The sequence below is a fragment of the Sebastes fasciatus genome, chromosome 24 (assembly GCF_043250625.1).
Source record: "Sebastes fasciatus isolate fSebFas1 chromosome 24, fSebFas1.pri, whole genome shotgun sequence".
NCBI classification, from domain to species: domain Eukaryota; kingdom Metazoa; phylum Chordata; class Actinopteri; order Perciformes; family Sebastidae; genus Sebastes; species Sebastes fasciatus.
The window spans coordinates 7,436,654-7,449,356 of record NC_133818.1 but is presented as its reverse complement, the minus strand read 5'-3'; the positions used below and the strand labels follow the sequence as shown (position 1 = coordinate 7,449,356).

The following is a 12,703-nucleotide window of genomic DNA, read 5'->3' as shown; positions in this document are numbered from 1 at the left end:
AGCAATACCAAATTGGTGACATTTCATTTTACAGCCTTCCAAGCACTTTCTCCTCTTAGGTCTCGCTCATTCATCCTTTATTCTCTCCGGATTCATACAGAAGTGTTCCAGATGATGAAAGAGCGCGGTGCTAAGTTCAGACGGGTATTCAACAGGGCAGCTGCCAGGCTGAAACAAACCGGCGACATATCAGATTCTGTTTCATAAATGATATCTATTCTGTCTTCGTTTTCATCCTTCCTTCCTCTTTGGTAGCTTGCGCCCCAGAAAGATGTAAATTGGAGCTTTGATCTGTGAGTGACTGGGGATATAAGAATTGATCCTCATGATATTTATGCAGATATTATTTAAAATATTTAATAATTGATCTAGGGTTGGGCTCTGAAAGCCTGACCCATTTTGGATTCGGTTCCCAGATGGCATAATATCCAAATTTCTTAAACCCTAAAGCGAAAGAATATCGTCATTTTATGCTCTTTTTTTTTTTAGTAAAAGATAGTGTGTAAAATATTTAGGTAGCTAGTTTGCTCCCTTCTTCCAGTTCAGGCTGTTACACACCATTGGTAGCTAAACCTACGAAAAGTAATGCACTACAACTCGTATATATCCCATCGAATTCTTTCGTATGTAATCGACGTCATTGGGATGGGTTAGAGGTGGATGGGTGCGTCAAAAAACACAGAACTTTGGCCAAAGAGGCCGCTGTTTGTACCAGAAACCAGACGTAAATGTTTAATTATTTGTCACTTAACTTCTTTACTTAAGAGTTATTTTAACCCCAAACCACTATCTTTTCCTAAACTTAACAAAGTAGTATTGTTGCTTTAACGTAAGTAAGTCGTTTTGTTGCCTAAACCTAACTAAGTGTTTTTTTGTCACGTAGCTTGCGTACTTAAGTTTCGCCACTTCTGGAGTTATTTTAGCCCAAACCATGATCTTTTCCTAAACCTAAGTAAGTATTTTTGTTGCCTAAACCTAAGTAAGTAGTTTTGTTGCCTAAGCCTATGTAAGTAGTTTTGTTGCCTAAACCTAAGTAAGTAGTTTGGTTGCCTAAACCTAAGTAAGTAGTTTGGTTGCCTAAACCTAAGAAAGTAGTTTTGTTGCCTAAACCTAAGTAAGTAGTTTGGTTGCCTAAACCTAAGAAAGTAGTTTTGTTGCCTAAACCTAAGAAAGTAGTTTTGTTGCCTAAACCTAAGTAAGTAGTTTTGTTGCCTAAACCTAACCAAGTTGTTTCCTGTGAAGACATAAGTTTATTTTGAAAAAAAACTGGAGCAGAAATTGACACAAGCGTCACACGTTGCTGGACATTCATAGGAAAACGCACCAAAAATGAGGAATAACTTTTCGTAAGATATCATACGAACCGTTGAGCGAGGATACGTTGTCCAGTTAAGACTGTAAGCCCAATATTCACTCTCTTTTAGCTCTGCTTTTTGGACCTCCTGTATTTGAATCAAATTGCTCATATAGGTGTAGAATAAGAGGGCATTTCAATGTGTCAGATGCAATCAAGCAACGGTTTATTGCTTTTTCTCATTTCCAGGTAGGAGTTGTGAACATTAATTAGGCTGCCTTCGCAGTCAACAAAAGGTGATTACAGATTATTACGCCGAGTTTTTAGTTATTTATAGCTTTAGTTGCTCGCGAACGCTGAAACCTAATTAGATTCAATAAGAGATTAGAGAGGATTTGATAAAAATCTTATTGAACCCCGACGCTCATATTGATCACATGTGACCTAGTTACAAGCTGTCTTCTTCGACTACTTGTTCCATGCTGACTAACAGAAGGAGTTTCTGAAGGCGATTCTTGAGCAAACAGCAGCAACAATGGGGCAACACCTACCCTGTACTGTACAGTAGATGCAGATTGTTAGAGGGTGAATCAGCGTTACAGTATTACACCTCATGTGATGTGATGTCACGCACATGCACTGGTGATGACTAAGAAAGACTTGCGTGCAGATGCAGATGTTATGCTTGGTATACTGGACAGAAGACATAACAGAGATTTAATGAAGCGGACACGCCACCTTCCACAAAGCAAAGGGGTTTGTTTTGTGAGAAGTAGGAATCTTTCCGTAACGACATAATCAGATTTTAGGATCTGCCAAATAAGACAGATGAAATGAGTGTTGTGAGTTCAAAGCTGGAGAGATAAGTTTTGTTGTCATTTTGTATTTGTTGTGTGGAATCTTCTATCGTTTTCTTTATCTTATTTCTTTCTTCTTTCTTCTTTTCCGTTTTGCATGTGCAGCATAAGGAATAGTTGCATTACTTCCAGTGGATAGTATGAACCAAACTCTCTGGTGATACGATCTTTCTGTGCGATTTTTTTTCCCCCCTCTCTGCACAACACTTTAAGAAAAACATTCTTGTCTGTATCAGCACATCAAGCAGTCCTCCTGTGGGGCTTGTCACACACCCGTCACAAACTGTGACTATGAATGACGTCCGGGTGACCCCGGCGTAGCTGCGGCAACACACACACACACACACACACACACACAAAGTCTCTCCTTGTGGTTCACGAACGCACACGACTTTTCACTTCAGAGCCGATGTGCGCCCGGCCTCCATGACGTGTGATTTGATTAGTATGGAGAGCTGCCAGCAGTGTTTGTGCCGGAAAAGTTGCAGCCCTGACACCCGAGCGCTCGGCGCGCACTCACTTAAACAAACATGCTCACAAACACCTTCCCGTCCTTTCATATTCTCGTTTGCGTTCTCACATTCCTGTGAGGGGAGTCACTCGGACAACGTGTCTGATCTCAGTACGCCGCCTGATGATTACAGAGATAAAAGGGCATGGAAGAGCCCAGGAGGCGACGCCAGGGGCGGGAAATAACACCCGTCTGATTCGCGGCAGCATCAGCGGCGATGGAGGCCGACAAGGGTGTTACGTTCCATCGAGGGAGGTCAGGGTTATCGTGGACGTGGAAGAAAAAAGCCCTTGTTCGGCTGGTTTGACATGCTGGAGCTAATGCAGATCACAAACAGGAGGGAAGTTTTATCATGTTTTACAAGCGTGGAGGGGTCAAACTGTACAATAAAATCATGGCGCCGGATCTAACACGGGAGGTGAATGATAGCCTTGATTCAGAGCGAGAATACGACCCCGTGCTGACTTGACAAAGTGTAGTCAAACAAGTCATTGTTGGTTCGCAGCTGTAGCTTTTCCCTAATCATTTTCTTTGAAAAGGGTAATTGCAAGTCGTGTCGGGAAACAAATATCACCACAATAGTTTTCTAATCAGTTTTTTTTTTTTTTAAATGGTAATTGCAGTCAACCCTGGATAATACCCCCGATCTGATTACAGCTTTTCAGATCTAACAACAACTTTCATGATTACTTTGCGAGTTCAAAACAGATACCAAAGTTTCCCAGTGGTCTCTCTGTCTCGTATTTGAAGCTCCATCAGCCGCATTCTTGACTGAAGGGCAGCCAGCGTTCTCCTGACGCGTGGAGCGGCGCCAAGTGCATGATTACTGTCCTCTTGACGAGCAGTAAACTGCAGCGACGGGAGGTTGTTCAGATTGCGCCGAGGGTAAGGGAGTGCTGACAGTGGCGGAGGGAAAAGAGACAAATGGAGGGAGACGTACCTAAGTGACTGAGCTCATTGTTTAGGTTGCCAGTCACCGGCGGATAATAATGTTACAACTCTTTTAATTTTAGCCTTGACATCAACACATTCTGTATATACTTACATGAGCTGGCCTGGGTGGTCTGTGGAGGTCAGGAGTTTCAGAAAAGGACAATGGTACCAGCAAAGTCCAAAGGACTATTATTGTTTGTGTGTTTGTGTGTTTGGCATCTCGTAGCTGTAACACATGGTTAATACAATGGATTTTTGTATGCTTTACATCCGTAATTGGTGTTGACAGTGGTGTTTACGCAGCATTATCCTCCCAAAACCCCAATAACTCTATTTGGATGCATGTTATTTGAGTTTAACAGCAGTTTGTCCATAAGACATTGAAGATGAAGGCAGCTTGCGCAGCTGGTTAGACTGTTATCAGGTCATTAAATGGGCGTTATCGGTGGTTATAATCCTCATAGATGTGGGTCAGAAGGGGCCTACTACACCTACTAGGAGGTTTTTATCATTCACAGGGGCGTTCGCCAACAGAAGGAATAAAAGAAGACTATAGCGACCATAGTAATTATGACAGGAACAAAAACGGAAGTGTCCATGCATAGCCCATATAACATGTAAAACGTGAAATTGGTGTAATACCACTGCTTTATGGTAATTTCTGTATTTTGTAACCATCATCAAATTTGCAAGCTCAGTTTGTGGCAAAAAGACAGGGCTCACACTCCGGTATGTCCAGTACGTTTTGGGTTTTAATAAGCTCAGAAGAAAGGAACAATTATATTTGTAAAGGGGAAAAAAAATGGTCGATTTTAGAATAATTATTGTTATTTTTACAGATTGAGCTGTGGGGAACTCTAAAAAGTGGGAAGTTAACAAACACAAGGAATACTGTTGTGAAATACAGGAGTTTGTTTGACTTGCAAATTAAAAATAAGTTTACTGGAAAAGTAATCAGGCTTTGCGACCGCCTGCTTAGCACCCAAAGCTTTTTTGCAAACATTAAACACAGAAGGAATTTGCAGAGCAACACTTCATATTAAGTCTCTTATTGAAAGGACATGGAGACACGGACGGATCGGTGCTAACAAGAAGTCAACCAGAAATACAGCTTCTCGACATGGTGATCTGAATAAAGGCTCACGCAGAAGGCAGTTAAAAGCAATTCTAATTTAAAATCAATGCAGCAGTCAATGAGAATACGCTCCTCCAACAGCCGTACCTGTGGTGCTGTTATATTGTTGCGTAGATAAGTGGCGAGAGCACATTTCAAATGGAGAAAGGGAGGGGGGTAAACTTCCTGATGCAGCATTTAGCCCCCGCTGCGAGAACAGAACGCGGTTATCGCTGCGACTGAGGTGGGAAGCAGCTGCTGGGAGGAAAAAAAAAAAGAAACCAAAGGAGAGCTGCCACTCAAGGAATAAAAGATGTTACACAAGCCAGTGAGATTTAAATGAGAGGAGATGTACTGCCGCTGCCCCAGCTTTCAGATTATGCATGGGAAGCATTAACCTGGCTTTTAGCGCGCCACAATGGGCCCCTTAGCCTCTGTCAACCCACACACAGCTGAGTCCCGGCGACATCTACTGCTCTGCAAAACACCCTCGCGCACTAAATGCACACAAGCATACGTCCATGCGCGCACAAGCACACTCAACCAGACAAGATAATGAATCAGAAACGAGTGATAAAACCTTTCTGAAAGCAATTTATTTAACTTTTATGACACGCATTTGCAAATTTTGGCCTCGCTGATACTACATGGTGTCGTGTTGGAATTTCCGCAGGGCAAGGATTATCGTCTAAATCCCAGTTTAAAGTATGTCAGCCTTCTAGGACGCAGCAGAACGTGCATCAGAAAAGTCCGCTGTGGAAATTCTCTTCTTGCTTATTAATTTATTCCAGCATAAAGGGACATGGAGCTTCCCCCCCCAGAGGGCTTGATTTGTTCTTACATCAAGCTTGGATGGACACAATCAGCGGCAAGACAGCTGAACTTCTGGAACAGCGCTGGCTGTGTGGCCGATGACGAGAGAAGACTGAACAATGCATATGTGACGGATCAAATTGGGAAACGGACCCTTTGCACTCATCTGTCTGTGGAGATTCACGCTGCACAAAAAGGAAGGTTTTTATGTAAATTCACCCTTTTAATCAACCAATAGAGCTCTGGCCCTGCATGAAGAATATACTGTCATCCAGAGACTGTGTACAGAGAGCTTCAAATTCACTGCGTTTCCACAGATACCTCTGCAGTAAAAAAAGTATCTGCCACACTAGCGGCATGGCTCTGGGGATGGCAATGTCTGCCTGCCGGTCTGTCGGCCCACCAGACTGATATATAAATTATATATGCAATTTGGTACAGATATTCATGGTGCCCAGAGGATGAATCCTAATGACAAAGTAGTAGCAGGTCAAAGTGTTCACATTGTATTTTGTGAGGCTCTTATCATGCACCGTTCATAGCTATACCTATGAAAAGTAATGAACTGAATTCATATATATCCCACAAAATCATTTCGTATTTAATCCTCGTAATCGTGAACCAGGAAGTGTAACAAACGCTGCATATTGAAGAGGTCGGGTTGCATGAGTGGGTCCAAAAACAACAGACTTTTGCCCAGGAGACTGGTGTTCGTGTCCTGTGTGAAACATCAAGTCAACGTTTATCTATTTGTCTTGTAACTTCCATAAAAAACCACAATCTTTTAACCCAAACTACAATCGTTCCTTAAACCTTATTAAGTGTTTTTTGTCACATAACATCCATACTTAAGTTTCGCCACTTCTGGATTTATTTTAACCCAAACCACAATCTTTTCCTAAACCTAACTACGTAATTTTTGTCACGTAACTTCCGCACTTAAGTTACACCACTTCCAGAGTTGTTTTTAACAATCATTCTAAGTTGTTTCCTGTGAAGATGGAAGTTTATTTTGAAAAGACTGTGTGCATGTAACGAGCGGAAATGCACACATGTTGCTGGACATTCGTAGGAGATTGCACGTAAAATGGGGTATAACTTCGTAAGATAAGTAAGTATACAAGGATACGTTTACTTTGTGCATTGTTATTAGTGCTAATTAGCAAATATTACATTATGGCTAATTAATTAATGGCTAAAAAATAGCCATATTAAACTGAGTGGAGCCATGATGACTTGTATCTAGCAGCGGGCAGTACAAACTGAAATTGAATCTCTGACCATGATAATGTCACAATCATGCTTTTGCCCTTCTGACCCAGGAACATTTACAGCATCTATTATCCCAAATAACTCTATCCTTGATCAAGAGAGCATTTGCCACATTCTTACTTTCCCACTCCAAGTTGCTTTATATTTAATTATAATGTATAACCTCCGTTTGCTCGACAGTCACCTGGCAACCATTAATATCTATTCACTCTCTGTGACACTGACGTGCCAATACCTTTTTCAAATAGCCCTCGCCGCCCATTCAGTGACATATAAGCACATACTGTCCCAATTACAGTCCTATGCACAGCAATTATTCTCCAAGGCAACACTGGAAGAGTTTGCAGCTAGTGGCTAATTTGCCTCCCATTTAAAAGTGTTTGATAAATGCATTTATTACACGCTTCCTCCCAATGCCAATGACTCATTACCTGTGTCACCGCTGTAACGAGAGATTAACTCGGCTGTTTAGCTATAATTGCCTTATCGATTACCTCCCTTATTAAAGCCCCCCCTTGAGCGACTTCATTACCATATTTAAATGCATAATCTTCGCTGAAAACAGCTCATCGAAAGAGTGATTATCCGTTAGCGGGTAGCAATCCAGAGCAAAATGGGATCCGCATGTGCAGCGGGGGAATCGGGGCAGCTGCGGCTGTTTCAATTAGGAGGGACCTGTTGTTACCCATACTTCACCCTGCAAACCGCTGGTTTCCTGCCAGCGCTTTTTATGAAATCGCTAATTGGCGCTTACGTCAGTGAAGAGGAACTTTAATGATTTATACGCTAAGATATTCATCGGAGGCCTTTGACTCTCATTTTAGCCTGGACTGAGTTATTAATCTGCAATTCTAACTTTAAAGTGACACTACTATATCTAACTTTTTGAGAATTTAAATGAAAAGTTGAAATGTTAAGCAATAAAACGTGCAGTACTGATCTTTCGGAGGTTGTAGTGGGCTGAGTTTTAAAGCTATAGTGAAGATACTGGCATCATATGAAACTGGAAAACGTAATGAATCCATTGGTACCAACCACGTCATACTAGCTTGACGTTAAGGAGGCTAAATAACACTCTAAACGTATGCTTAATTTTGGCGAGGAAAAACTGGCATGACCATTTTCAAAGGGGTCCCTTGACCTCTGACCTCCAGATATGTGAATGTAAATGGGTTCTCTGGGTACCCACGAGTCTCCCCTTTACAGACATGCCCACTTTATGATAATCACATGCAGTTTGGGGCAAATCATAGTCAAGTCAGCACACTGACACACTGACAGCTGTTGTTAAATAGCCATGTTTGCATATATTTTATGCTAAATGCAGTACCTGTGAGGGTTTCTGGACAATATTTGTCATTGTTTTGTATTTTTAATTGATTTCCAATAACAACTATATACATACATTTGCATAAAGCAAGCATATTTGCCCACTCCCATGTTGATAAGAGTATTAAATACTTGACAAATCTCCCTTTTAAGGTTGAACAGATAGAAAAATGTGCGGTTAATTTGCTCAAGAAAACCATGTTGTGCTTTTCTTGTAGAACATCTAACAGGATCAAGTCATCTGCTCTTTTTCCAATCTAGTAGTTGTAGAATGAGGCAGTGTAGTGCCTTGATCTGGAGCACATCTGCGTCCCTTTTAAGGCCCTAGAGAGACATTAGCCAACCTCCAATCCTCAGACGTACAATTAGTGCTCCACGAATCCAGGGTTTTCTCAAATAATCAGAAATTAGCTTTGCTCAAAGTTTTTTTTGGCCTCTCAAGATGCTATTTCATCCTGATCAAAGATTTAGAAATCCCCCCCCAAAAAAAAACTTCACACCGCTTTAACCTTGGCCTATCTGGGGAGCTGTCAGCATTCATATGAAACGGCGCTATACCTCTCCCACTTCTTGCCGAACACGGCGAGGCCACCAGACACAGATAGCTCATTTGGAGCTGCAGTTTAATGCCTGCGCCTTGATGTGGGGAACTGTCAGCCAGCTGTCTTCTCCCTTCGCCGTTTTTATACGTGACATTCCTCAGCTCGCAAACATACACGGTACATACCCTGTGATGTTCTTAAACATTACAATGTGCATAATGCGGGCTGATCAAAGGCGGCGGAGGGGGGAGGAGGGCTGATAATGAAATATGGCAGGAGAAAAACTGCTTACAGGACAAGTTTGACTCGCCTAAATGCCAATTCATTTAGAGGAGAAGCAGCGCAGCCGGAGTTAATTTTCATTTAGATGATAATTAATTTTTACCATTGATGATTGGTAGTGGAGAGAGGGGGGGGGTTCAGCCTCATGAATACAGCACAGCATGTTTGGCTCCTGGAAAAAAGTACCAATACACAAAGAAAAGCTCACAAAACAGACAGTGTCTTGAATCGTACACATGAATATGTGAGCTAAAGGTGAAATTCAGTCACGTAGAAGAGCCTCAGTTAAAATTGGGGTCAAGCAAGGCCAGCTAAAGATGCTTTTCTAAACATGATGATACCAGCGCTTTATCCTTTATTGTGTATACAACACATGAAGACCCATTATACCCAGTGTATTTGCTATAGATGCAACAACCCAGCCTCCTGAAGGTCACGCAGACTCCTATTGTTTCCCGAGATCCATTAAGAACAACCTCCAGAGATGTGCCGCCGCACTGACAAACACTATCCATCATTTTAAATAAAAATTTTTATTATGTCTTTGGCCACGTAGCTAATTAAAGTGGTTCACCGCAAAATCTGTTTTTCGGAGTATAGTGTTTTAGACTTTAAAAAGACGGCTGTAAAATGATACTGTTTTTTTTCGGTCACCGTTGGACGCGAGTAATCCAAGAAAAAGAAAAAATGTTTCAGGGTGAGTTGAACTGCAGACATATGCCAAGCACCTCCCCCGCTTTCCAGTGTATCTCCATGTCCTTCATAAACCTTTTATGCCAGAAAAAATATTTCTGTAACTTTTTTTCTCCGTTGTGCTTGAGGCATGTTAGAACATCATTTTTTAAGACATCATGTTCATTTCTCAAAATTTTTCCGGCAGCCGAGGCGCCGTCACAGATGTTTTTTTCAGGGCAGGGTGAGCATGTCTCATTCATTTCCCACGTCCGCGTCTTCCAGGTGGTTCAGGGATTCATACGGCAGCCTTTTTTCGCCGCCATGATTTCGCCTTCCCTCGTCTTCCAGGGACTTCCTTTTGAAACATTTATACACAATGTACATGGAAATCCTCCTCTGTCTGCTGTTGAAATATGGAGATATTCACCTATGTAATGTCAGTGTTTCTTTTGCACTTTTCTATAATTTACATCTTCGCGGTGGTCCTCGCGTATGGCGTTTTAGGGGAAGTCACCTTGAAGCGCTGCCAGAGGTTTGAAGCCTGCAGGGGCTCTCGTTAGGAGCCGCGGTGAGGAATCCACATCAGCCGTCTTCTCCGTCAAAAAGTGACCTCTGCTGCTGACTCCCATCCTCCTTCCTCCTCATTCTGCTCTGAGATATCGCTGCATGGAAGCAGTGTGGAGAGGTGTGTTCTTCCAAGAGAGGAACCTTCACTGGCCGGTTTTGAAACCCCACTGTTAGAAAAATCATTGTAGAAAGTTTGGTTTCTACAATGCAAAAGTTTCAGAAATAAAAAGGCAGAAATACTGCCTTTATAATAATGTAAGCCTAAGATATATATATATATATATATGTATATATATATGTATATATATATATACATATATATATATATGAAATGAAGTTTTAACATTGTAACAGCTTAGAATAAGGCAATTTAAGACATCATTTTGCTGTGTTATCACACCAATGTTACAATCTTCCATGACAACACGCACTACAAACAAAATTTTTTTGCCAAATCTGCATCGTACACACCAAGTACACGTGCACTAGTCACCAAGCATTACAGCACCACAGAGATTTTTCCTTGGGAGATATTACATTACAGTATATTTAAGCCCTCTAGCGATCTGTCAGCAGCAACTCAGAAGTTATAGCTTTCTCCAAAAAGTTCATGCAACTGTCCAGACCTCAACGTATGCTTACACTAGTTGTCTGCCCCGCTGTTTTAAAATGTGTCAGTGTTTAGTGCCGGGGTCTTGTTTTTGTCCCGAGGCCTATACATTATTGATATTTGAAAGTGAAGCTATTTCTAAACTGTTGCACTCCAGTAAAACTCTACATTCTGCTGCTAGTCATGCATTAGTCTACACTTGTAAAGTATCATGTGAGATTTATGGCCCCCAGGCCTGTGAGCTTAGTGTTGAATACCGCTGAAATTCAATACTGAAATGTGCTGCTTTTGAAGACTGTGTTTCAATTTGTACTTGCGAACAATCACTACTTCTTCGTCGGCGAGACATTAGATATTATATGAAATGTGACACCGCAGAATTGCACAGTTGCGCTCATTTGCATGTGCAGGATTTTGTTGCTTTTACGTTTTATTTTTACAGTACTTTACCATTTGTAGTCCATTTGCATTGCAGCATGTAAAGGAGGAGATATGGTATTACAATACTCTTATTTTGAAGGGATGCGCTACTTTCTATGACCTTGACTTCCTGACCTTTGTTATTCTGAGCATACTTACACTAAACATGAATACATCTACGAGATCTATGATATTACATTCCCCACTTGTCTCTCAAACATCAACATTTATGTGATTCTATTCACACTATATGAAACAAACACTGCCTTTGCCGAGCTAGCTTTGACCTTGTGAGCCTTTTTCTAAAGGGTGCAGACTGATTTCAGCACATAAAGCGAGACCTCCAGGTATTCACTGTCTGATGATGTGATTTGTAAGAGCTCGGCGCTCGGCTGCTCCGGTTCGGGGAGCTCTCAGTGAAGGACTTTTTACATTTCATTGTCATTTTAATTTATTTATATGAACGAAGCACATTCATTTTCAACTGCAATATGTTTTTGAAACCTTATGGCCAAAGGCTTTTCTAAATGCTTGAGACTTTTTGCTGCTGTAGTTGTAAGGCAGCTTCTTGTATACCTATAATTACCCAGATTGTATTTGGATAACTTTTCTCACCTGTTTTTTTTTTATTTAATAACATGACATTCCCAAATGTAGACTGCTAATTTAGACTCATAATCAGTACTTACAAAGGCACTTAAGGGTTTTAATATGCATGGCCTTAAAAATGTTCTGTCAGAATCACAGTATTCAAAGTTGGCCCCTCTTCTCCGGTTCAACGAGGGTTACGGTGCTCGCCAGCATGTGAAAGCCAACCCCTGATTCACTCTCGTTTTAGAATGAGCATAATAATTGCCGATATTTCCGTAGCTTCCTCTTGGATGCTTAAGATCTGGTACCGGGTTTAAACCGTTTTGAAAGAGGTTGACACCCAGAAACGTCCCGGACACAGCAAAATGAAACTTTGAATTAAGCCTTGACTTTTTTTCATTTGATCCCCATCATATCCGTTTTATCTAATGACATTAAAAGCCTTGGGAGTGAGGCGTTCTTTGCCTTTTCATAGCAGCCCAACACCGGCCTCTGCTCCTGCTCGTTCTAGTGGAGCTAATAAGGACCAATGAGGACTCGCTCTACTTCACAATGGTCTGTACACCTCCTCAAAAAAGCCGAGACACTCACTGTGAGTGTCTCTGGCCCTCTCGCTGCACAGCGACGGATGCTTCAGTTGCAGTGCAAGTAGTGGAAGTCTTGGGAGTCGCTATTAGGAGGAGCAGTTAGTTCGATACGGGGGCAGCTCGGGTCATTTCAGTTTGCTTTAGCGCTGGGTTTCCGTCTCAGTCTTCCGAATCAGTCTGCTAAGTGTTGCTGGTTTTCCGTCCTACCAGCTAGTTAATTGCAGTTAATTGCATCCATACCGCGTCCCATATGGGCCCCATTAGGAGGCCAGAGTGAAAACAGTTTAGACTACTATTACAGACGGT

At 41.7% G+C, this 12,703-nt stretch overlaps 1 long non-coding RNA gene across 3 annotated transcripts in view; it reads left to right on the top strand.

Moving 5' to 3' along the window:
• The window catches only part of LOC141763088 (uncharacterized), a 129,273-nt gene that overhangs the window by 95,446 nt on the left and 21,124 nt on the right, over nucleotides 1–12,703 (top strand). The window lies entirely within an intron of this gene.